Raw genomic sequence first — 27,500 nt, 5'->3', positions numbered from 1 at the left:
TTAAGGATCGCTGTGTTGAATGAATAGGAGGGACTCGAGGGAAGGCGAAAGGGATTGGGTACCTTCTGGTGGTGATTGTGGCCCTCCCTCGGTATCCTCTGGTGGTGATTAGGGAGGGGGGGGTGCGTAGAATGTTGAAATGAGTATGATTGATTGGACGATTTCTAAGTAGTGCGTGAGTATTGATTGATGGGGAGTGTTATTTGCCCGGAATAGATTCTAATTCGATGCCGAACGACGCGACGGGAACAGAAATAGACCCCCTTCAATTTTGGGCAATTGGGATCTTATTGAGGTTCGTATCTGTACTGAAGAAATGGCCCTCTGTCTTATTGAGGTTCTATCCATACTTCTTCTTATTGAGGTTCGTATCTGTACTGAAAAAGTGGTCGTCTATCATGCTGAGGTTTTGTCTTTACTTCTATTGAGGTTCGTATCTGTATTTAAAAAGTGGTCTTCTATCTTATTGAGGTTCGTATCTGTACTTCTATTGAGGTTCGTATCTATATTGAAAGAGTGGTCTTCTAATTGAGGTTCGTTCTATACTTCTATTGAGGTTCGTATCTATATTGAAAAAGTAGTCTTCTATCTTATTGAGGTTCGTATCTGTACTGATAAAGTGGTGTTCTATCTTACTGTGGTTCGTATCTATACTTTTATTGAGGTTCGTATCTATACTAAAAAAGTGGTCTTCTATCTTACTGAGGCTACAAAGCAGTCTTCTATCTTATTGATTTTAGTATCTATATTGAAAATGTGGTTTTCTATTGTATTGAGGTTAGTATCTGTACTGATAAAACGGTCCTCTATCTTATTGAGGTTCGTATCGGTACTGAAAGAGTGGTCTTCTATCTAGACACCCTGTCTGTCGTCAAGGCAAATCTGAAATTAACAACAGACTATAAATCACTGAGAGTTATGCGAACGTACTTATCATATTGTCATGGAAAATAAAATGAAACACTAATACACTTGTTCCCTCTTGATGCCTGACAAGGCCGGGTGTGACCTCAGCAGTTGAGCTGGAGATGTTAAAATGATGAATGGCCGAAATAATTTCAAAAGGGACCCCTTCCCCCGACGAGGCGCAGATCAGCTTCCACCATAATTAAACTGTCAAGATTAGGCTGCGCTCCTTGCATGAATAAAGAAGAGAGAAATATTGGAGCTGTCGGCCATTAGGTATGTAGGAAGGAGGGTGGTTGGTCTTGCTGGTGCAATTAGCAGACATTTTACGTTCTGGAGAAATTCTCAAGTGTCTGAGAATGCAGCTTCTTAGGGTATTTTATACTGGTAATAATATATGAAGCTCAAAATGTATTCATGTATTTTACTCTTGTTGGCATTACTTCCGAGGTTCTTTGCAGCGTCCTTTCCACCCTTAGCTGCGACATCTTTCATTCTTTTTACTGTGCCTCCGTTCATAATCTCTTTCTTCCTTCCCATCGTCTCCCAACAGTTGTTTCATAGTGCAACTGCGAGGTATTCCTCCTGTTACACCTTTAGAACATTTTTTATTGTCAATTTCCCTTTCAGTGCTGAATGATCTCATAGGTCCCAGCGCTTGGCCCCTGGCCTAAGTTTTATATTCCATTCCATTCATGTATTTATTTTCTTCTGTGTGCAAACAATAGTCAAGGATAATGTACGCCACGTTCAGATTTGCCGCCGACCAGCCTGAGCCAGTCTGTCTCACTACTGGGCTCAAAGTAAAGATACTTTGCACTGAACTTCCGAGAGACGGGACGTAACGTCTTCAGGGGCAGGACTTCGCGTCTCGACTCAGGATATAGTGACTTGAAGGAGGTACCCTCCATTACTGATAGGGCTCAACAGGAATGATTACAAATTTAATTATAGAAATATTTAAACAAAGTACAGAGAAGAATATTACAGAATATCATGTAACAGAATTTCATCAGAGAATTCTTGGAGGCTAATGAGGCTGTTCTTCCTCCTCCGCGCGTCGAGATCAGTGAGAGGCGTCGGTGCAAACCGACTTTTCTCCTTTAATTCTCCAATGATTTATTTATTATTTATCGTTTAGCAGAAAGGGGGTTAAAACAAAGCGAGCTTAGAGCTCTGTTAGAAGGAGAAGAAGCGCGCAGGCGTCGGTCAACACAGGCGAGAGTAAAGTGCAGTGTCGGGATCAAACGAATGTGATAAACTTTAACCAAAAAGAAAAAAAAAATTTAAATCAATTCTGTCAAAAGCTTTGGCCGAGCCTAAATCTCTAATTGCTGTTTTTCCACTTACTGCGAAGTTTATCGGATGCGAGACATTTTAAAAGGCCGCCCCTGGAATATTTTACCTCTAACCTTTATGGGGAGAGTTTGTAATCGTCAAGTCTCCGGTAATGATGACTGAGGAGGCCAGGTCCCCATCTGTTTAGGAGTAGAGCTATTAGTCTAACGTTTATCATAATAGGACCCTTCGGTGGTACTCAGTGCTTTGTTGGATTGCCTCAGCTAAATAGCCCTTCCTCAGTTGAATAGTTATACGTCAGCTAAATGGTTACACTTCAGCTAAATAGCCCTACCCCAGCTGAATGGTTACACCTCAGCTAAATGGTTACACCTCAGCTAAATCACCATATCTCATCTAAATAGTCCTAGCTGAGCTAAATAATCCCAACTCAGCTAAATTGTCCTAACTCTGCTTAATAGTCGTACCTCAGCTAAATAGTCCAAACTCAGCTAAACAATCTTACCATAGCTGAATAGTCCCTTTTTAAAATATCCAGTTTTCAGAAAGAAACTTTTCTTTTTTTTTTGTAATTCCATCATAAATCTTTACCAGTCAATAAGAGTGCAAATTTCCATTTCCTCATCCTTCAGTAATACCAAAAGACACAGAAGATTTCTACTTGGCAATATCTTCCGTTCGCAGCGAAGCATCCACTTACCAAAGCCATTTACCAACGTAATCCACGTTGCTGGGTGCGGGAGAATATTTCTCTATGTATTTTGGTCTATGCTACCCATTTGGAATACCTCCAATATTGATAGCGTTAGGCTTGAATTGTGTTGCCCGAATTGGTCTGTTGCTGGAATTCCAGAGCCATTATCTGAATTGACTGGAGTCTAACGCAGTACGAAATTTGAAGTGAATGTATACATTTGATTTTGTACTTATTAAGTGTCTGTGCATCAAGGTTATAGAGTGGTCACAAGCATTGTTGCTCACGGTGTGCGCACAACTTGGTCGCCTCAGCGGGATCGAATGGGTTTCATTGCCCTTCTTGTTAACCAAGAACCATAACATTCAGACCATTGACGCGTGTGCCTGGTGTGAATCTATGGAGACCATTATTTGCAAGGTTTCTCAAATAATCTTCTCTAAGTAACGTTACTTTGTGTTTTTCACTGCGATCTCTTCTCTTCTTTAATGCTTCGGGAATACTCCCTGCTGACTCAGTGACCTCTAATATTTATGAATGGAAAGACTACTGACCTTTTGCAGATGATACTTATTACCTTACACTGAAATATCGCTTTGTTATCAATATTATTGGTTACTTGTTATAATCACTCGTCTTAGTTTTAGAGTATCTGTACGGTTTCTCAGTGGTCATCAGTACAGGTTAAATTTTCATTGATTGTCAGCATAATTTAATTTGTATGAAACATATTATTTGTGTGGAGAATAACGAAACCAAATGCCCTTGTTTCTACAGCAACTTTCGCCAAACAGCGCAAGTGCTATGCTCCTGCACTTCCACCTTGACATGACACAATCAAGTGTTTTCGACCGACAACTTTCTGGAATGAATAAGAATTTGTATAACCACTGGAGCATAAAAAGTGCTCAACAAGCGTTGTACAGTAGCACATTATCACTCCAGTGATACGCCCGTTCTTGGTGACAATATTTGTGTCGCTCATGAGATATTCGTCACTATGCCAGAGTTAAAGGATATTAACGGGCGTGATGATTTGACAAAAAAAAAAATGTGAAATACTACCCCTTAACCTACCCCCACCAATAAAAGGTATTACACTGGCAGTTCAGTGGTCCTATCCATTACCTACTTATCTTATCCTGATTTACAGTATAGCGGAGTGCACTACCTGACCACCTAACCTAACCTGCCTGACCGGGAAGCAGATTCCTGAGATGTATGCTAGTATTGCACCAGCCCCGTTTTTTTTGTCATGGCCCTAGTTTAGGTAAGGTTTGATTAGTAACTGGACAGTAAGTTTGGTGTGGGAAGTATAATGAGATTATTTTCAAGAAAATTCTGTGGTTAGTTTTTGAGATATGGCGTCCCGCTTTTTTCAGGGAAACGCAGTCTAGGTACTCGGTTACGTCTCGGGAAAATGCGACTGGGGAGGCTTAGCGTCTTATGCACCCCTGTAAATTCCTAATATTTCTCAAGAAAAATTAGGTATTGTATCAGTGCGTTTTGGTTATATATCAGTGTATTCCTGTTATTAGTCACTACATACATCTCTGTATAATATACACAAAATAAAGCCCACTAGTTTATCAAGAACAGGCCAGAGTAGAGTCTGATGCAATATTCAGCCAAACGGACTTGTATGAGCAATCGAGATTATGAGATAATTTTCTCGATCAAAAGAGTCTCGAGGTAATGGAGGGGAGGGGAAAGGGCTCTTTGGTCACTGGAGTCCCGACGGGGTATTGGGTTATTATGTTTAATGGAATGATTGTAGGGAACTATGACCCTGCAAATGACAAAAGGAGAGTCTCTTTTTAGGCTCAAAACTGGCGCCTGACAGTCAATGCAAAATTTCACGAGTCGATATGGTTTCAGTTTTACCTTTGGACGAAAGCAATAAACGCCACCTATCTTGTGGATCCGTAACTGTGACAACGCCATCTATCGTGTGGATCCGGAACTATGACGACGCCATCTGTCGGTAAACCCGGAATTATTATGACAGCCCGATGAGTACGGAACAGAATACTGAATTAATACCGGGAAATGTCTTTGATATTGAATATATTTTCAACAGTGAAAGAATTAATATAACAACGAAATCAAAATGGTCATAGAAGTGGCAGTGATTTGATAAAATACTTTACTCCCATCATACATTTTCTCTAGTCCTATTATTTACCCCCCCCCTTAGGGGTGTAGTGCCGTCAGTGCACCTCACGGGGGTTGCAGTGCACTGTAGGCATTACTTAAGGTTCTCTGCAGCGTCCTCAGCCTCCTAGCTGCAACCCCTTTAATTCCCTATATACTGTACCTCAGTTCACATTCTCTCTCTTCCATCTTGCTGTCCATCCTCTCCTAACGATTATTTCATAGTGCAACTGCCAGGTTTTCCTCCTGTTACACCTTTCAAATCTCCTTTTCTCTCAGTTTCCCTTTATGCGCTGAATGACCTCATCGTAGGTGCCAGCGCTTGGCCTTTGGGCTAACCTCTATATTCCACTCCTATTATTGCCACTTATCCAGACCTCGTTATCGCATGGTGTAAATAATCCTCTTTTCAAATTTCTTTGGAATTCGTTAACCACTGATTCTGCATTAAGATTATTGTAGCTTCATCAAGGTAATTATAATAGGTGCATTACCCTTGTCTCTTAATGTATAACCAGTTTAGAATAATGGAAAAACCTTTTCTGAAATGTCATTCTTCCCAGCAGTTGTCATCACAAAGGTTTCAGAAAGCGTCAAGAACTTGCTTTTTAAAGTTAAATTAATTTATCTTTAAAATGGTAATTATAAACAAATATATTAGACCCATGTTGTCTGAGTTATTCATGGGTTAACTTAGTTGTATAAATAACTCGTTGATTTGTGGGTAAAGTCCTTTTGATTGTTTGTTTACAAACAATATATAGATCATATTTAGTTCTGATAAGAAAGATTATGTGCCTTAGGGTTTTAGAATGTACCCAGTATTCCTATTTGAAACTCAAGTTTGCGTTACACTTGGACTAAATAATCAACTTAGAGAAACTTTGGAATAGAGATTTCTCTGTTAACGTAATTATGATTTTATTATGTGTGCCGTTTCTTTTGAAGGGAATTAGGGAATTACATTGCTGATTAAAAGCCGTCATTCTGCGTTCGAGAAGGAGCACCGTGCTGAATGACCTCATTGGCTCCAGCGCTTGGCCTTTGGCCTAAGTTCAGTATTTTATTCTATTCTGTTTAAGAAGAAGCAACGTTTATTTTTTCAATGTTCGTGAATTTTATTTTCTTTAAAACCTGACTAATTAATATACACCTGTTGGTCTACATCTAAAAAATAACTTTGCCAGTTGAATCTGTTTTATAGAAGAGCATAATTCCTGCCCTTGTCAAAGACACACATCTCTCTGATATAGAGATATTAAGATGTCTGTGGGACATTAAGCTATCTGCGTCTTATCTTAAGACCCCCTTGCAAAAACAATTATCGTCTTTCATCGTCTTTTATCTGGTTCCTCATAATTTTGCCCTGTGAGGCGTCTGCATTTAACGGGGTGTATATCTCTGACTTTTAATTTGGTCATTTTATCTTTTCTCCGTATTTTTTATATTCATTATTTTCTATAATTTCATGTCTCGCTTCGTTTAAAGTCGTTGATTTATCTTGTTTTATTGAAATATTTATTTTTGACTTTTCATTCGCTCATTTGCATAAATATTATTTTCATCTTTTAAACAGTTTTTTCCGATGCACTTAAAATCTGGAATTTCGTGGAATCGATCTCATGGGTTTGTTGGGGGCCGGGTAACGCTGGGAACCTAAAAAAAATAAAAGCCATTATGCCTCTTTTAACCCAAGCAGTCAAATGGGTACCTGATTGATAGTTAACGGTGCTGGGTGTCAGCCACGGGGTAGAAGGCCGGTGGTGGGCTGGTATCCACATTCGAAAGAGACTTGCTGTGCGACAACCCTTCCAAGGGGTGGCAGCAACTGGTGTTGCATATATATATATATATATATATATATATATATATATATATATATATATATATATATATATATATATATATATATATATATATATATATATATATCTTTACTATACTTACCCATCCACAAGTTTTATTTTGGATTTCCTGGCGTCATACCCGCTTGAGCGTAGTCAAACAGTGGAATACTATCTCTCTTGAAGATAATGATGGCTAGGAATATATTTCTAATTGGAAAGGGCGGTAAATAAAATTTTAAACGCAGCAGCTGTTCCTGCACTTACATGGGAGAAACAACTTCAGATTCCATATTCCAGGTTTCAGATACAGATTCCATATTCCAGATCCAGATTCCAGATTTCATATTCCTGTTTTGAAATTGTTTCTTCATGAGGTTTAAAACCTGACCACAAACGTTTGCGTATTTTGTTTTGTAAACTAGACTTTAATTTCATGAAAGGATTATTGTTTTAATTAAACCGAAAATGGAAAAAAAACTTTAATTAATTAAATCCTCAGTTATATAAATATAAATTGTATTAATATGCAAAAGATAAAACGAACGCTTTCGAACACTTGAACGATGTTGGAAAGTCATTATTATTATTATTATTATTATTATTATTATTATTATTATTATTTATTTATTTATTTACTTATTTATTTTCTTTTCCATCACAGTCATCTTATTCGACTGGGTGGTATTTATAGTGTGGGGTTCCGGGTTGCATCCTGCCTCCTTAGGAGTCCATCACTTTTCTCGCTATATGCAATGTTTTTAGTAGCATATTTTTCTGCATTATTATTATTATTATTATTATTATTATTATTATTATTATTATTATTCAGAAGACGAAATCTATTCATATGGAACAGGCCCACCGAAGGAGCCATTGACTTGAAATTCAAGCTTCCAAAGAACGTAGCGTTCATTAGGAAGAAGTAATAGTAGGTAAAGGAAAATACAGAAAGAAGAGATGTCACATAAATAACAGTTTACCAAAATATTATGAATGTCTTGGCAAAAAAAAAAAAAAACTTATTCTTAATAAATTTCCGTAAAAAAAAAGGCCAAGCCCTCTGGAACTCGTATGACTAAGGTCTTTGGCCTAACAGCATACATCTCAATAAAGGGAGATGACACAGTGTGAGCTCCCGTAATCCGGCCTAATGCAAAAACAGGCTCTGTGTGAGCCTCCTCTCTCGCCTTTGCGACCTGGCCTGCCCCAGCTGCCAAAGAGAGAGAGAGAGAGAGAGAGAGAGAGAGAGAGAGAGAGAGAGAGAGAGAGAGAGAGAGAGAGAGAACCTGCTTCAGTGAGAAAGAAAGTGAGAGAAGAATCTTGCATTATAAAGAGAGAAGATTCTTGCACTACAAAGGAGAGAAGGTTTCTATTAGAGAGAGAGAGAGAGAGAGAGAACCTGCTTCAATGAAAAAGAAAGTGAGAGAAGAATCTTGCCTTATAAAGAGAGAAGATTCTTGCACTACAAAGGAGAGAAGGTTTCTATTAGAGAGAGAGAGAGAGAGAGAGAGAGAGAGAGAGAGAGAACCTGCTTCAATGAAAAAGAAAGTGAGAGAAGAATCTTGCATTACAAAGAGAGAAGATTCTTGCACTACAAAGGAGAGAAGGTTTCTATTAGAGAGAGAGAGAGAGGGAACCTGCTTCAATGAGAAAGAAATTGAGAGAAGAATCTTGCATTACAAAGAGAGAAGATTCTTGCACTACAAAGGAGAGAAGGTTTCTATTAGAGAGAGAGAGAGAGAGAGAGAGAGAGAGAGAGAGAGAGAGAGAGAGGGGAACCTGCTTCAGTGAGAAAGAAATTGAGAGAAGAATCTTGCATTACAAAGAGAGAAGATTCTTGCACTACAAAGGAGAGAAGGCTTCTATTAGAGAGAGAGAGAGAGAGAGAGAAGAATCTTGTATTACAAAGAGAGAAAGAGTTTTCGTTGCAAAGGAGAAGAAGCTTTTGTGTGTGTGTGTGTGTGTGTGTGTGAGAGAGAGAGAGAGAGAGAGAGAGAGAGAGAGAGAGAGAGAGAGAGAGAGAGAGATAAATCTTCCATTAAAAAGAGCGCGAGAGAGAGAGATAGGGGGGTGGGTGGCTAGGAGAGAGAAAGGAAAAGATTTCCATATAAGGAGAAAGAGAAAAGGAGAAACGATAAAAAAAAGGATACTTGTTGTATTTCCCACTTATTCTCCCCCCCTCCCCCCCTCCCGCCACTCCACCCCTTTATTCGCATATGTCGAGACGCCATTTTAAACTGCAGTGCAACTGTGGCTTCCTCTGACTAAGAAATTAAAAATATAAATTGACTATTTGATACGTTCCTTAGATACCACTACTGCTATTATCACTCTTACGCAACACAACAGTGCTTTCTTGATCCGTACCAGGCAAAATGAATAACTGACACTTCCCATCAGTGCTCTTAATAGTGTATATGAGCGCTTTGCATACTGGCTCGGGACACCAGCGCTACCTAAAATCTCTAGAAGCTGTGGTGGACCTCTGCAGATGGTCATATTTCCCAGCTACACACGTAATAACTTTTGATTTGCTGCTGATCTGAAAAGGTCTGTTCGACCTCCGGAGAAGAAGAAGAAGAAGAAGAAGAAGAGAGTTAAAGGTCAGGGTTCAGGAGGACTGCACCTAGCACCCGAGAGAGAGAGAGAGAGAGAGAGAGAGAGAGAGAGAGAGAGAGAGAGAGAGAGAGGGGGTATATACATAAAAGTATCATGGGAGGATTTGGTTGTCGACGATACAAACAAATGTACTTCCCGCTTCACTTGAATATGATTATCAGCAATTAATACCTGAGACGAGGTGTGCGTTATGCAATACGTTAACTATTGGCTTTCATTATCTTATCACCTCCGATGACCACATTACGTGAGCAAATCTATCAATTGATCACCATCTCATATTGACTTAGTATAAGTTTTGCGAGACTGACTGTAGTGTATATATAGCATTTACTCTTTAGCTTGTTAATAAGCCATTTTTTTGTCTACCTCTAAGTCTTTTTTGGGGGGGAGTGCCTACTTCCCCCCCAGATCAATTTAGACTTTAATTAAAACTTTTGGAAACTAATGCACGATTTCCTCACTACGTAACTACCGAAGAAGAGTTAAGAAGTATAAGGAGTGATCCTGATACAAGATTGTCTCTCGCCATTTTCAGTTTAATAAATTTTCATATTCTTTTAAATTTTGAAACTCGAGCATTCTGATCCTTTATCAGACGCTATAAGTCTTTTCGAGAATATGTTCGTCTCGGGGCTATGAGAATATTTATGATATTCGTAAAATTTCATTAACGCGAACGAGTTTTGAGGAATGGGATTATTTTCATTTGGGACAACAGATGACATTTTTATATTTTGTTAGATCAAAAGGTTGTTTCTGTGGCTTTCCCCCTTCTTTTGATTAGACGGAGAGTCCAAAGGGATGCGCGGAGAGAGAGAGAGAGAGAGAGAGAGAGAGAGGAGGAGGAGGAGGAATTTACAATTCTTTCCTCTCTCCACCCGTATATCCCCTTCGTTTTCTCGCTAAATTATTCCTGACTTCAACCTCTCTCTCTCTCTCTCTCTCTCTCTCTCTCTCTCTGTGTGTGTGTGTGTGTGTGTGTCAGGTGCAAGTTCAAAGGATACAAAAATGCAAAAACGTAAAAGGTCGCTTCCGTTCTTTTTCCTTCGCATTTCAGAAAGTTTCATTGATAAAGGAGAGAGGAGATACTGGTATTTACTCAAAAGAAATTAAAAGGATGATTTAAAAATGGCTAAAGTTAAAAGGACGATTAGAAAATGAGAAAAGATAAATTAAAAGGACGATTTAAAAATGACTAAAGATAAAAGGACGATTTAAAAATGACTGAAGATAAGCTAAAAGGACGATTTAAAAATGACTCAAGATAAACTAAGAGGACGATTTAAAAATTACTAAAGATAAACTAAAAGGACGATTTAGGAATTACCAAAGATAAGTTAAAAGGATGACTCAGAAATTACCAAAGGTAAATTAAAAGGACGGTTGAAAAATTAAAAGGACGATTTGGAAATGACTAAAGATAGATTAAAAGGACGATTTAAAAATGTCTAAAGATAAATTAAAAGGACGATTTAAAAATGTCTAAAGATAAATTAAAAGGAATAATTACAATTTATTCATAGAGATGAATTAAAAGGACGACTTAAAAGCGACTAAAGATAAATTAAGTGGACGTTTTAAAAATGACTAAAGATAAATTAAAAGGATGATTTAAAAATGACTCAAGATAAACTAAAAGGACGATTTAAAAATTACTCGAGATGAATTAAAAGGACGGTTTAGGAACTACGAAAGATAAGTTAAAAGAATGACTCAGAAATTGCCAAAGGTAAATTAAAAGGACGATTGAAAAATTGTAAGGACGATTTGAAAATTACTTAAGTTGAATTAAATGGAAGATTTACAATTTATTAATAGGGATGAATTTAAAGGACGACTTACAAGTTACTAAAGATGAATTAAAAGAACGATTTACAATTTATCAGTAAAGATAAATTAAAAGGATGATTTAAAAGTGACTAAAGATAAAAGGACGATTTGATCTAGAAACAACTAAAGATGAATTAAAGGATAATTTGATTTAAAAGTGACTAAAGCTAAATTAAAAGGACTTAAAAATTATTGTTAAAGGTAAAAGAAAGGAAATGAAGAAATTAAAGTTGTATTATCTGAAACTTGACGAACTGCGACAATGTCCGACGTTCTCCGGCAGTAGAGAGTGGCTTTGACGAACTTTAAATGAGAAAACTTGAGACATCTCCCTTATTAGAATGTATCAGACAGACATAAAAACGCACACACCCACCCACACACACACACAGACAGGCCCACAGACTCACAGAGAAAAGCAACAGAGCATTTCGCTGGTTGAAGGGAACGAAACAGTAGTCCCTTGGTGTTGTTAAAACTTTTGTTTTGTGTGTGTGTGTGTGTGTGTTATATTTCTGTTCATTTATGGAAACTAAGAATCTCTCTTATTAGAATGTATATGACAGACAGACTTACAGACACACAGAAAAAAAAAAAGTTTCGCTGGTTGGAGAGAGCGAGACAGAGGTCCCTTGGTATTGTTAAAACTTTTGTTTTGTTTTTTGTACTCCTGTTCATTTATGGAAATTCACATAACTTTTATGTTTGCATTTTCGTCATATGTATTGGGAAATTGGGAAACGTTGGAAATGATTTTATTCCCTGATTTTAAAGTTACGTTGTTGTTGTTTTTCAAGGTGTCAACATTAATTTTCTTTCTTTTATTAAAAACTGGGGAAATGTTAATTTTTGTCTGGTCTTCGGAATTCCTGTGAGATAGGAATCCTTTGCTTGCAGCTGAACTGATGACAATATGACCGATTTTTCCTTTCCTGAGAAACGGGTGATTTTATATATTTTCTGTGAGAAGGTGTTAGAATTTATTTTTGGCAAAATGTACTTTGTAAAAGTATAATTAAGGTTATCTATTGCTTATCAGGAATGATACCTAAAAGTGACTGTGGGTAAAATTATGTAAAAGCAGAATTCTGCGTAATTCTGTATTTTTTTTTTTATTTATAATTATTTTATCAATATCTCATATATTTTAAATCTCGTGGTATCTCCACAGTATTTCACGTTGGGAAAGCTTCTTTTATTTGTGAATTACGTAATTTTAAAATTTTTACTTATTTTACCTACATACGTGAAAATCATTACGAGTTTTTTATATAGAATTTTAGAGTACGTATATAAACACTGATTTGATAATAGAAGTTTCCTAGCAACGAAGTTATTTTTTGTAAAGATTTTGTGTCAGACTAAGCCATTTCGTGTTCTATATTCAAATATGTTCTTTATGTGTCACCATACCATGAATAATCAATTCACAATCTATTCAAGCATCTTCCGTATGTGTCACTATACCATGAACAATCAATTCACAGTCGCGCGTCCGGGCAATGAAAAAGTTATTTTGACTTAGTTGATGACAGTTGTGTCATCAAATTAATGCCCCACCGTAAGTTATTGCCTTTCATTTACGATTCTAAACGTTTGTTTCAACCATTGGACGACGTAAGGCATTGTCTTATCTTCGAGGTTTGAAATGTTTCAACGCTTTTGTTCGTAATTGTTTGATACCAGCTGTATTTTATTAATTCAAGAATTTTATTAAGCTCCTTTATTCGCTATAGGATGATGGCATTTATATCTTCATTCTTCAAGATTTTAGACTGTTATTTTCGCTATTGGCTAACTTGAAGGTATTTGTTATTTTTTTTTCTTATCTTCAGTATTCTAAAGTTTTTCTTCCACAATTGACTATTGTCATTTATTTCCTTCTGGATAATTTTAAATTAATGTTTTTTCTTCATCACTGGATGGCAATTTTTTGTTTTTTTCATTCCATTGAAGATTCGATTCTCTTCACTTGTTGGTCGACATCAATTATTTCCTTTGCCTCTCGCCACCACCCCCACCCCCATCTCCCAAACCCTCTACCCCAGCATACACACACACACACACACACACACACCTCCAGACTAAGTGTTCCATTTATAAACGTGACAGCACGAGAGAGACATTCAAACCACTACCTGTTTAGCCCACCTATTTCAAAACACAAAGGCTTCGTTTCGTAAATTATATATTTTGAAAATTATTCATTTTCCATTTTATCAAGTATAAACGAAATTAACCTTTCACTTCTTCTTTCAGGTAAGTTTCAACCAGAAGAATGTTATTTCCGAGGTGACCAGTCACTTCAAGATCTCTGTAGGGTAAGTTGAATCTGGTGCATTTTTCTGACTTATCAAATTTGTTCTTCAGTGTCATTTTTGGACGTGGGGAAGATAGATAGATAGATAGATATAGAAATAAAGAGAGATAGGCAAACAGAGATGGGTAGAGATAAAGAGAGACAGATAGATAGAGAAATAAAGAGATAGATAGATAGAAGGCTAGATAGATAGAGTGGTTATTTTGACACTGCTGTAAACGGTAGAGAAGTTGCACGCATAAATTTTGAAGCCGTTGCTTTGTATATATAATTTATAAACATCTCCATTTTTGTGTGCTGGTGGGACGTACCATTATAAAGGCTGTGGAGCAAATTGGCTTATACCCTTTATTGTGACTGCAAAGGGACGAGGTAACGTATTTTTGTGATGTGTCTGTAATTGAGGTATATATATATATATATATATATATATATATATATATATATATATATATATATATATATATATATATATATATATATATATATATATAAATTATATAGAATATATATCATATATAATGTCGTCAGCCAAGGGAAAGACGATAAGATAATGAACAAAACAGACGAAGAGGCTGGAAATTTATAATGCAAATACTTCCTGCTTAATGGTCGAGGGAGAGAAAGAGAGAAGCTTAGCTCTGATGAGGTGTGAAAACCACTCTGCCTATTTTATCGCTCCCTGCCAGTAAACAGAGCCATAAAATGAGATTTGGCAACGGTGGACTGTATAGACTTCATTAAACAAAAGGCGGAGCTGGACGTGTTTTTTTATATATATATATATATATATATATATATATATATATATATATATATATATATATATATATATATATATATACACATATATATATACACACATACATACATAAAGTCGACACTTCTTGAAATTCAGCTTCAACTCTTCACAATGGAGGAAGTCCCGTTTTCGCATCTTGATGGTGAAAAGGGGACACTTAACTAAATGAGATGCGACGCTCAGGTTCGGGTACACTGGACAGTATTCTTCACTGCTGTGTTGCCGCGGCGCAGCAAAAAAGGACTTTACAACAGTGAAAGCACTCCACGGTGCAGTCGCGCTGCAAATTGAGGAAGCATCCTGGAAAATGAAGGGACGACTTCCTTGCTTGTTCACTATTAAATAGACATTTAATAGGCACATTTAAGCCATCGATGGAATAATACAACAAATGCGAATTTGGCCGTAATCTTTCCCTTCACAAGCAGTCGACAGACTAGAGGTTGAATTATATAAACCCTTATTTCATTTCTCTGACAGAAATAATTCAACACTTGTGTATGCATCACGAACTCCCCTTCAGGAAGGTTGTTCCGGAGGGCAAGACCCTTCTGGCTTTCAGCAGGAGTTGTGGGATGGGGCGCCAGCCCTGTATCCTTGTCCATTCTTCACCTCAACTGAATTCAATCACTGTTCTCACTGTAGTGAATATAAATGCGTAGGACGCAACAGAAAAGACTGGCAACGAGAGAGAGAGAGAGAGAGAGAGAGAGAGAGAGAGAGAGAGAGAGAGAGAGAGAGAGACCTTAGGCGAAGCTGCATAATACAAAGAAGAGGCTGACCCAGAAGGAAAGAACTGGGACGTGATGTTTCCGGGAGAGAGAGAGAGAGAGAGAGAGAGAGAGAGAGAGAGAGAGAGAGAGAGAGAGAGAATGAGAGAATAACCTATGAATATCTTATGAATGGTTTCACGTAGGCGGGGTGAGGATTATCTCGTCAGTGTTCACTCAGCTCGCTCGCTCTCTCTCTCTCTCTCTCTCTCTCTCTCTCTCTCTCTCTCTCTCTCTTTGTCCAGATGAGACCCACAGCAGTAGGCTGGTAACCATGTGGTCAATTCACGGTCCAAAGAGAGAGAGAGAGAGAGAGAGAGAGATTTACAATGCCTAGGTCTCTCGATTTTTTTACCTAGTGTGTGTGAATGTGCGTATGTACTCTTGTGGTTGTGGGGGCTGGGGGCGGGGGCGTTGTGTGTGAGTTTGGGTGGGGGGGTTGTCAGTAGTGGCGGCCGTTGTACAGCCAACTCGAGTTCTTGTTTCATTTTTTTTTTTTTTTTTTTTTTTTTTTTTTTTTTTTTTTGCTGGTCTGTGTGAGTGTTTTTTTTTTTTTTTTGGGGGGGAAGGGGAGTTGTTTTCCCATTTACTCCAAGATACTTCTTCACATAGTACTGTTGACTGCTTTCCCCGGGGTCTATGGGAATCGTGTAAGCACTCATTTTTTTTTTTATTTCACCAAATTAATAGATGCATGATTTTTTTTTTAAGAAAAACCTCAATATTTCTTGCGCTTTTTTATCGAAAGATAATGGAATCTTTGGCAGTGATGTTATTTTTCGTAGAAAAAATTATCAACAAGTATTTTTCGTAGAAAAAATATCAACAAGTGTTATTCTTCATAGAAAAAACATCAAGTTTTATTTTTCGTAAAAAAAATATCAACAAGTGTTATTCTTCATAGAAAAAAATATCAAGTGTTATTTTCGTAGAAAAAATATCAACAAGATATGTTTCGTAGGAAATAAAAATAAAAAAGCCGAGTCGATGCCTGTCTTTCCCTTGCGATAAACTTGGCAACAGTTCCTCCTTGGTTGTTTGGGCGGAGTCCACAGGTCCGCAATAGGCCTTTCTCATTCCTCTTATATCTCATAACCTACCTCACTACCTTGAGATATAGGCCCGTCGGGGCACAGGGCAGCCTTAGGTCAAGTCAGCCGGCTGCCTACTCACCCACCCACCCACCCACACACCCACCAACCCACACACCCACCAACAACCTTGGACGCTTGCAAAAACTGACATGATTCTGAAATGAAGGAAATTCTTATTTTGACCGAGAAACATCACCATTATTCACTCTCGACGCAAAAGGTCATTTCGATCAGTCTTCGAAGAAAAACCGGTAGTGGAAACTCTACTTCTTCCTTCTTTTTTTTTCTTCGGCCCGACTAACATTTCAGGAGTGGCGGGAATGATTCTCCAGCCTTTCAGGAATGGTGGAAATGAGAGCCATTTTGCTTTCAGGAATGGTGGAAATGAGTCTGCAGCCTTTCAGGAATGGTGGAAATGAGAGCCACTTCGCTTTCAGGAATGGTGGAAATGAGTCTGCAGACTTTCAGGAATGGTGGACATGAGAGCCACTTCACTTTCAGGAATGGTGGAAGTGAGTCTGCAGCCTTTCAGGAATGGTGGAAATGAGAGCCACTTCGCTTTCAGGAATGGTGGAAATGAGTCTGCAGACTTTCAGGAATGGTGGAAATGAGAGCCACTTCGCTTTCAGGAATGGCGGAAATGAGAGCCACTTCACATTCAGGAATGTTGGAAATGAGATGCTTATTTATCTGTAATTTGGGAAATGAGGTGCTTGCTTATCTGTTATGTTGGAAATGAGATGCTTGTTGCTCTGTAGTGTTGGAAATAACATGCTTGATTGTCTGTAATGTTGGAAATAAGATGCTCGTTGCTTTGTAATGTTGGGAATGAGCTGCTTGATAACCTGTATTGTTGGAAATGAGATGCTTGATCATCTTTAATGTTGGAAATGGGCTGCTTGATCATCTGTAATGTTGGAAATGAGCTGCTTGACTATCTGTAATGTTGGAAATAAGATTCTTGTTGCTCTGTAATGTTGGAAATGAGCTGTTTGTTTATCTGTAATGTTGAAAATGAACTCTTTGCTTATCAGTAATGTTGGAAATGAGCTGCTTGATTATCTGTAATGTTGGAAATGAGCTGTTTGCTTATCTGTAATGTTGGAAATGAGTACTTTCTTATCCGTAATGTGGAAATAAGATGCTTGCTTATCTGTAATGTTGGAAGCTAGTCGGTCTGCTCCTATCCAGAAACGGTGGTAATGAGTCTCAGGAATGGTTGAATTCGGCCATTTTCTTACCAGCAGTGGTGGAAATGAGCCACTTGCCCTCCAGGATTGGTGGAAATAAGTCCTTTCCCTTCCTGGAACGGTGGAAATGAGCTATTTCCTCTCAGGAATGGTGGAAAAGAACTTTTGGAATTCAAAGTTCATATTTCAGACAATTTCTCAGAGAGTGTAGGTTAAATGTTTTTCGTGATTTTTCTCAATAGTTGCTGGATTTTCAAGTCAGTGGCCCCTTTGGTGGGTTTGTTCCATATGAGTAGGGTTCATCTTCTAATAATAATAATAATAATAATAATAATAATAATAATAATAATAATTTCAAGTCAATGGCCTCTGTGGGCTTGTTCCATATGAATAGGGTTCCTCTTCGGAATAATAATAATTTTATAATAATAACATTAAAAAATCATATATTTTAAATAGTTTCTTGAGTTATATTGTCTTGGATAAGTTTAATTTTTTAAGATGTTCCTATCTTTCTTTTGATACTATTGAAAATTCGTGTAGTTAGTGTCGTGTGTTTATCAATAAAGAAATGTGGTTTATCAAAAGGTATACATCCATATTTTAAACCATAAGGAAATGTGGTTTATCAAAAGATATGCTTTCCGATTTAAAGCTAACGGAATGTAGGGTTTATCAAAAAGGAAATGTGGTTTATCAAAAGTTATACATCCCCATGTTAAACCATACGGAAATACGGTTTATCAGAAGATAAGCTTTCCGATTTAAACCCAACGGAATAAGGTTTATCAAAAGAGATATCTCGATTCTCTCAACATAAGGAAATACGATTTATCACAAATATATATATATATATATATATATATATATATATATATATATATATATATATATACATATATATATATATATATATATATATATATATATATATATATATATATATATATATATATATATATATTAAATCTTTACCACAATTATCAATAAGGAAGTGTGGTTTATCAGAAGATAAACCCAGCGGAATTGAGTTTATCAAAAGAGATATCTCTATTCTCTCAACATAAGGAAATATGATTCATCGTATATATATCTTTTCCACAATGATCATTAAGGAAATGTGGTTTATCAAAAAGTACAAATCCTAATTTTAAACCATGAGGGAATAAGGTATATCAAAAGCAATGCTCTCCGATTTCAACCCAACGGAATACGGTTTATCACAAGAGATATCCGTACCCGCATTGAGCGCCGAACTCCTTCGAGTGTCCTGTCAATAGAAGATGCTTATTTGCAAGCAAGAGGAAATGACAAATGAGGAGGACGCGTTTCACGATGCAAATACTCTTTCGATCCGAACGAGGTGGGCCCGGGAGATACGTATTTGGCACCGAATTCGGAAACACGGGGTGGGAGGATTTCGTTATACACACGGTAGTGCATATAGCCTAGTGGAGGTGTTGTTAATCTGACAAGGGCCGTAGGACATGTATTTACCATCTCACTGTGGTTCGGATTTTGGAGAGCATTATGAGAGAGCAGTATTTGTCGTCTCCATTTGTTGAAGGAGTTCTTGGGTCCACACCAGGCTTTCTGCTCCGTTTCACATCTCGATGCACATACGGACAGTCTTAGAAAACAAGGCTCAGATGAATTCTCTAGAAGAACATTTTCAAAGCCAGGATGTTTTACCAATAATTGAAGGTACGTTGGTCTGCTTTATTATTTTTTTTTCTTAATAATGAATCTATGTCCCATATCAGAAACCTTTCAGCTGACAGGCATTCTCTTGGACTGAAATGTGTAGCAAAGACTGCAAATAGTTCTGTTTGGCTTCTATTTATCTTTTTTTGCAAGTACTAGTTCACCTTTGTAAATAGGTAGAGCAAGACTGCCGCCAATGGAGTCCTGTTTTGGGCATAATTTGTTTCTCTGGAGTATTTCTGAGGCAGAACTTTCCAAATCCTCAAGGAAAAGCTATGAAGAAACTAAAGTAAAAAAGTTTCCAATAACTTTTGTAAAGCCTCCTTAACATTCTTAAAGAAGTTCAGTCGGTGATTGGCGCAGGCTGTAAGTGAATAGACTCTTACTGAATGCAGCAATAACATCGGGGAAAAAGGGCTGTTGATTGACTGGCTATTTTGTTTACTGGAGTGGCAGCTTCAAGAGAGACGGGAAAAAAGGGAGGTTGGTGAAGAACCGTCCTTCGTCAATTAAGTGGCTGTAATTGCAGTCACTGTGACTCCTCAAATACACTGAAACATCGAACTTCCATTTGGCACTGAGAGGATATTATGTCATATACTCCTTACTAAAACAATTGGTCCTATGTCAGAGACTTTTCAGTTGAACTGCTGATTCCACAGTGAATTACTTCTCGCTGAAACAAGGTTTTCTATGTCGAATACTTCTCAGTGAAGGTTTTTAGGTTTGTGTAAAAGAAAACTATTGTGCCGGCTTTGTCTGTCCGTCCGCCCTCAGATCTTAAAAACTATTGAGGCTAGAGGGCTGCAAATTGGTATGTTGATCATCCACCCTCCAGTCATCAAACATACCAAATTGCAGCCCTCTAATCTAAGTCATTTTTATTTTATTTAAGGTTAAAGTTAGCCATAATCGTGCATCTGGCATCGATATAGGACAGGCTACCACCGGCCCGTGGTTAAAGATAGATCTATTTTCGGTGGCCTTGATTGTACGATGTACGGAAAACTCGGTTGCGCTGAAGAAACTTCAGCGCATTTTTTTACTTTTTTATCAATGACCTCTAAGGGAAACAGTTGTTCTGTGTCATTCATTCAACAGTGAAATTTCTCTGTATCAAACAATTCTCATTGTTATGTAGCTCTAAATCAAATAATTCTCATAGTAACACTTTTCTATGTCAAACCATTTTCCTTGCAACATTTTTCTACAAACAATTGTTGTAACATTTTTCTGAATTAAACATTTCTCATTGTAACATTTTTCTTCACCAACAGTTCTCATTGTAACATTTTTCTTCATCAAACAGTTGTCATTGTAACATTTTTCTGCACCATGCAATTCCCTTTGTAACATTTTTCTTCATCAACCAATTCCCATTGTAACATAGCTCGAAATCAAATAATTCTCATAGTAACATTTTTCTATGTAAAACCTTTTTCATTGTAACGTTTCTCTACACCAGACAGTTCTCATTGTAGCATTCTCTACATCAGACAGTAGTATTTTAACATTCTCTATATCAAACATTCTCATTATAACATTATCTGTATCAAACAATTCTCACTGTAATATTTCTGTATGTTAAACAATTCCCACTGTATTATTTATATATGTCAGACGTTCCTCATTGTAACATTTCTCTATGTCAAACGTTTCTCATTGTAACGTTTCTATATGTTGAAGGTTTCTTATTGTAACATTTCTTTGTGCCAAACGTTTCTCATTGTAACATAACTATGTTAAATGTTTCTCATTGTAACATATCTATATGTTAAACGTTCCTCATTGTAACATCTATATGTTAAAAGTTTCTCATTGTAACATATCTATATGTTAAACGTTTCTCACTGTAACATATCTGTATGTTAAACCTTTCTCATTGTAACATTTCTATATGTTAAGTATTTCTCATTGTAAAGTTTCTATATGTTGAACGTTTCTCATTGTAAAATTTCTACAGTATATGTTAAACGTTTCTCATTATAACGTTTCTACATGTTGAACGTTTCTCATTGTAACATTTCTATATGTTAAACAATTCTCACTGCATTATTTCTATATGTTAAACGTTTCTCATGGTAACGTTTCTGTATGTTAAACAAGTCTCATTGTAACATTTCTATATGCCAAACGTTTCTCATTGTATCATTTACAATATAGAATAATTCACATTGCGAGATTTCTCACTGCAAATAATACTATATTCTAAAACAAACAAACCTCACTGTAACGAGTTTCCGTTTTTAGCCAGCCAACAGATTCATCACTTAGTTGGCAATCAAGCCTCAGTTGTATATTGGTAGGAACTGCCGTTACTGATGATCATTTGCACATTTATCGCTGTTTTATTATTATTATTATTATTATTATTATTATTATTATTATTATTATTATTATTATTGCTTTGAATTTCACAACGTCATGATTAAATTGTATATTTAAAATCCACAATTATTTCAGTAAATTGTTTCTATGCCTTATAGATGATAAAGTTTATTGAAATAATAGTGGATTTTAATATACAAATTATTATTATTATTATTATTATTATTATTATTATTATTATTATTATTATTATTATTAACAGAATCACAATCTCGTGATTACACTCTTGTACATTCAAAATCCACAATTATTTCAATAAATTGTTTCTGTATCTTATAAATAACACAGTTTATTGAAATAATAGTGGCTTTTAATATACAAATGATTATTATTATTATTATTATTATTATTATTATTATTATTATTATTATTATTATTATTATTCCTAATAGAATCACAGTGTCGTGTTTAAACTTTTGCATATTCAAAATCCACAATTATTGCAATTGTTTATATCCCTTGTAAATAATACGGTTTTATTGAAATAATTACGGATTTTTAATATACATATTATTATTATTATTATTATTATTATTATTATTATTATTGTTATTATTATTATTATTGTTATTATTATTATTATTATTACTGAAGGAGTTAACCAATCATCGCTATTCACCAAGAAAATATTAACGTCAGGATAAATCTGAACAAAGTTTAACAGAACTACTTAGTACATAATTTTTTTTTCCATTGCTATACTCATATAACATCACGACTAGTTTTAATTATATTCATTATAATCATGATCAACCATCAGTACACACACAAAAAAATGCCTATTAAACACTTCTAATTGACTTAGTCATTTAAAATGCTTCTCTTAATTAGTAATATAATCGAAATTACCATTTCTGTGATAAACGAATATGGGTAGGAGATGCCTGGGCAGGAGATGCCAATGTCAGTAAATTATTCTGAATAATATAATACTAATAATTTGTATATTAAAATCCACTATTATATATATCAACAAACTGTGTTATTTATAAGGTACGGAAACAATTTACTCAAATAATTGTCGATTTTGAATATACAATTTAATCATGACTTTGTGAAATTCAGTGCAATAATAATAATAATAATAATAATAATAATAATAATAATAATAATAATAATAATAATAATAATTTGTATATTAAAATCCACTTTTATTTCAATAAACTGTAATATTTACAAGGTATAGAAAAAATTTACTCAAATAATTGTGGATTTTGAATATACAATTTAATCATGACTTTGTGAAATTCAGTGCAGTAATAATAATAATAATAATAATAATAATAATAATAATAATTTGTATATTAAAATCCACTATTATATAAATAAACTGTATTATTTATAAGGTACAGAAACAATTTATTTACTCAAATAATTGTGGATTTTGAATAAACAATTTAATCATGACGATGTGAAATTCAGTGCAATAATAATAATAATAATAATAATAATAATAATAATAATAATCAACGCCACAAAATGGAAGTTTGACCGACCACTAGCCAATGCAGTTACATGGTACTAACGGCGCCTCCCTCCAGGTGTTCGTGTTTCACCAGACATCTTTTCCCAACCCTTTTTCAAGCGCCCACAGATGCCCGGAGAGAGAGACAAGGGCTCTCTTTCATTCGGACGCAGGCCTCATCACGCCCTCTCCTAGCAAGGGAGTACCGAAAGGCGCCCATCCAAGGTCGTTGCACCCAAAAAAGAAGTCAAGTCCAGGAGGGCAGAATGTTTTTGGGTGTGAAGGTCAGGGACGTCTCCCAGCGGGTTATGTTAACTGGTAAAAGCAATAAACTTAAGGGAACGCGCCTTAGGCCGTATCCACCCAGAACAACCCTCGCCCCCAACTCTTCCCACTCTCGCCCTCTACATCATATCGTAACCTTTCTCCACACAGGGCAGACCTATAGCAAGCTCTCCTCTTCCTCCTTCTTCTTTTGCTTCTTCTTCTTCTTCTTCTTCTCGCACCAGCAGAAGTGGTTACAACAGCAGCGCGTGCGTGGGACTCGGCCTAGCTAGCTGACCATCTTCTTCTTCGTCTTCTTCTTATTGCAGCAGCAGAAGTGGCTACAACAGTAGCTTTTGCAGGAACTCTAAATAGCTAGCTAGCTAGCTATCTTTTCTTCTTCTTTTTCTTCTTGTGGGACTCGGTCTAGCTAGCTAGCCATCTTTTTTCTTGTCTTCTTCTTCTTCTTCTTCTTCTGGCAACAGTAGCAGCATTAGAAGTGGCTAAAACAGCAGCCTCTGCAGCAGCCCCGCAGCGGATTCGGCCTAGCTATCTAGCCATCTTCTTCCTCTTGCAGCAGCAGTAGATCTGCAGTAGAAAAGCTAAAACAGCAGCCTCTTTAGCAGCAGCAACCCTTGCACGGGACTCGGCCTAGCTAGCTGATCATCTTCTTCTTCTTGCAGCAATAGGTTGCAGTAGAAGTGGCTAAAACAGTAGACTCTGCAGCAGTAGCAGCAGCCCACACGGGGGACTCGGCCTAGCTAGCTAGCCATCTCTTTCATTTCCTTCATCTCACAGCATCCCCTGATCTGCAATAGAAGTGGCTAAAACATCAGCCTCTGCTTCAGCAGTAGCAGCCCGCGTGCGCGGGACTAGGCCTAGCTAGCTAGCTTGCTAGCTACTAGCCAGGCCGCACCACGCGCACATGACCACTGTGACCAGCCACCGCACACACAGCAGAGTGCAAAGCCGCCCGCCCGGCCGCCGCCGCCGCCGCCGCCGCCACCACCACAGCCAACTCGTGGAGTGGCCTTCGTCAAAGACCATGCTTCAGTCTTGGCTTCGCCTCTGTGACGGAAGGGTTTAACTGCAGCGCCCATTCGTTGCGCTTTCGCGGGTGGCTGCTGCCGTTGCTACTGCTGTTGTGTACGTTTGTGTGTGTCTCTATATAGTTTAAGTTAGTTGTGCGTGTTCGAGTTTCGTCACATCGTCGCCCAAAGAAACGATTTTGGTATACCACGGATTATTTTGTCTAATATTTTTCAGTTGGTTATTGTGAAATCGCTGGAATATTTTCCAGAGTCAATCACATCTACGTTTACGAAATTTTTATAATGTTGTGGTTTTTACGTGCTTGTGTTTTGGATTCGGTCACATGAAGAAAATAAAGCAGATTCCAAACTTGAAGAGAAGTGAAATGCCTCTGAAATGAACACCTATCGAAAGAGAGCAATAACATACTAAATAACCTTATCGGAACGATCATTTGAACAACTTTTTCTCCGTCCTAGAAATGCTTCTTTTTGTTTTCATCCACGAACAACATTTTGGTGCACCGTCTTGTGAGAGCCAGGAATACGAATTGAAATTAGCCATTCTTTGTCTTTGTGTCTGTCAGTCTACAACAACAAGTTCTTCTTCTTCTTCTTCTTCTTCCCGACCGAGGTACTGGCATTTAACATTTGCAGAACGGCAATAATAATAATTACTAACAGCCGACAACAAGGTTATATGTTTGTTGTCGTAACATCTCGCCTACGGTCAGCAGCCGATCTCACACGGAGCGAGTGGGAAAGAAAAAAAAAATCTAGGCAGATGAGTTTTCCTCTTATTTAACCCGTTTGTTTTATTAATCTTAAGTGAATGTATAAGCGAGGCAGGTCATTATATAGGAAATGAATCATCTCATTAATTCGCTGTGCGTTTCGACGTCGAGATTTCATCACGGGCCATAATTGATGATTGGTTGATTGAACACCTGTTGTTGTTCCTGGCTTCTTACAACCCTGACTTTCTAGGTTTGAACGGCATGAACGTGTTTGTGTTTGAACGTGTGAATTACAACTGTGCGCGTGTGTTTAATTAAACACGCACGCTGTTTGTACATATGTTTGTTTCTGTTGAGACAGCATAGTGTATCTGTTTAAACAAGCAGTGAGTTTGTGTGTTTTAGCATTTGAAGTATATATATATATATATATATATATATATATATATATATATATATATATATATATATATATTTGTTTGTGCATGTTGAGACAATAAATAGTATGTGTGTTTACATATGCAGTGTATTTGTTTGTGCGTTAAAACAATGAAGTATATCTGTGTGTAAACATGCAGTGCATTTGTTTGTGTGTTATAGGCTTGGAGTATACTGTTTGTGTCTGATAAGACAATAAAGTATAGCTGTTTAAATAACCAGTGTAATTGTTTGTGCGTTGAAGCATTGAAGTATTTATGTTTGTATTTGTTGAGACAGTAAAGTATGTTTGTTTGTGTTGAAACATTGAAGTATGTATCTGTTTGTTTCTGCTGAGACAATGAAGTATCTGTGTTTAAATAAGCAGTGTGTTTGTGCGTTGAAGTATATATCTGTTTGTGTCTCCTGTGTTTGTGTTTTAAGTATTGAAGTATATCCATGTGTGTATATTGAAACTTTGACGCATGTTTGTGAGTATTGAAACCTTATATATTTATATGAAACATTAAATTATGTTGGCATATCAAAGTCTAAAATTATATACAGCAAAGTAAAGTGTGCTGAAAATATTGGCCTAAATATATATCTTATGTATATGTATGTATGTATACATTTATATATGTATGTATATATATATATACATACACACATGCGTGAAAGTGTATCTCTCTACATACGTTTGTGTGTGACCAGAGAGACCTTGAGAAGCCACCAGCATATAGTATCACCTTCTTCCATAATACTTCATTCTTTCATCTAATCTTGAGTTATGTTAGTGAACAACAAGAGTGAATGTTAAAAAAAAAAACTGGTTATGAAGAATCGATTTGAATTTCAGATATGTGAGAACTGAAGTTTTTTAAACAATCATTTTCTCGGTTTTTCAGATAATTGGAAATTATATTAGTGCTCACAAATTGTGTGGCCTGTTTTCAAATCAATAATAATAATAATAATAATAATAATAATAATAATAATAATAATAATAATAATAATATGCGATGCCACCGAGGAAGTATGAACTCTAAACAGGGTCTTTGCCTGCAATGGATATTAAAAGTTTCATTAAAAATTTCGATCTTCGGGAGTCCTGCAGTTATTAATGTCAAATTTTATAACTTTCTTTGAGTTTTTAACTTTATTTAAAACCTAAAATTTCTGAGTCGAAATTTTAGGTTTTCGAAAATGTAATAGAGTTATGAATTAGGTAAGGAGTGTTTTTTCGTTGGTAATATGATTTCTGCCACGAATTTTGTGACTGTATAATTGTTTTCTCCAAAGAAGGTTATTTTTTAGAAAGGTTTCATATTTTGTTTCTTATTATTATTATTATTATTATTATTATTATTATTATTATTATTATTATTATTATTATTATTATTATTATTATTATTCAGTAGATGAGCCCTCTGCATATGAAACAAGCCCACAGCTACCATTGACGGTAAATTCAAGCTTCAAAGAATATGATGTCCATTTGAAAAGTTACACGAGATAATAGGAAATGCATAAAAAAGGGAAATACGCAAGTACGAGGCTAATTGTTTTGGGGTCGCATAGCATCTTCGCTTGAACTTTCGCGTTTTTAATTGCACCGCATCCTCAGGCATTCAGGAAAGCAATCACGTCTCGACTTGGATGCCAGAAGCTAATGGTACCCTTTGCTACCAAGTTCTCAGACCCTTTCAGTTTAGTTTCAGATTTAAAGCATGGTAAACTATTCAGCTGAGGCCACTGGAAAAGCAAAAGAAAGGAGTACCAAGCGCTTTCGTGTTATTTCAACACATTGTCGAGGTCCAATGCTAAAAATATCGAGAATATCTTAACAAAGTAAACGTAAAAGTTGAAAAAATGGAAACACAAAACTATACCTGTTGTGATTTTTTAAATTCCTGCACGTTCTAATTGCTAACAGTAACCTTTTCGTTTTGTCTTTTTATGTAAC

At 36.4% G+C, this 27,500-nt stretch overlaps 1 protein-coding gene across 8 annotated transcripts in view; it reads left to right on the top strand.

Moving 5' to 3' along the window:
* The window catches only part of LOC136842868 (dual specificity calcium/calmodulin-dependent 3',5'-cyclic nucleotide phosphodiesterase 1A-like), a 554,681-nt gene that overhangs the window by 324,057 nt on the left and 203,124 nt on the right, over nt 1–27,500 (top strand). For 3 of the 8 annotated variants that reach the window (XM_067110752.1, XM_067110758.1, XM_067110754.1), the window contains exon 1: nt 24,402–24,495. The exons of 3 other annotated variants lie outside the window; for them this stretch is intronic. The gene's annotated coding sequence lies outside the window, so the exon portion shown is untranslated. Of the gene's footprint in view, nt 1–24,302; nt 24,581–27,500 lie in introns of those variants that run through there. 2 more of the 8 variants (XM_067110755.1, XM_067110753.1) reach the window with 2 other exon arrangements.

This window comes from Macrobrachium rosenbergii, chromosome 10, assembly GCF_040412425.1.
Source record: "Macrobrachium rosenbergii isolate ZJJX-2024 chromosome 10, ASM4041242v1, whole genome shotgun sequence".
Lineage (NCBI taxonomy): Eukaryota > Metazoa > Arthropoda > Malacostraca > Decapoda > Palaemonidae > Macrobrachium > Macrobrachium rosenbergii.
The sequence above is the reverse complement of the archived record's forward strand: the minus strand, read 5'-3'. Positions and strand labels throughout refer to the sequence as shown.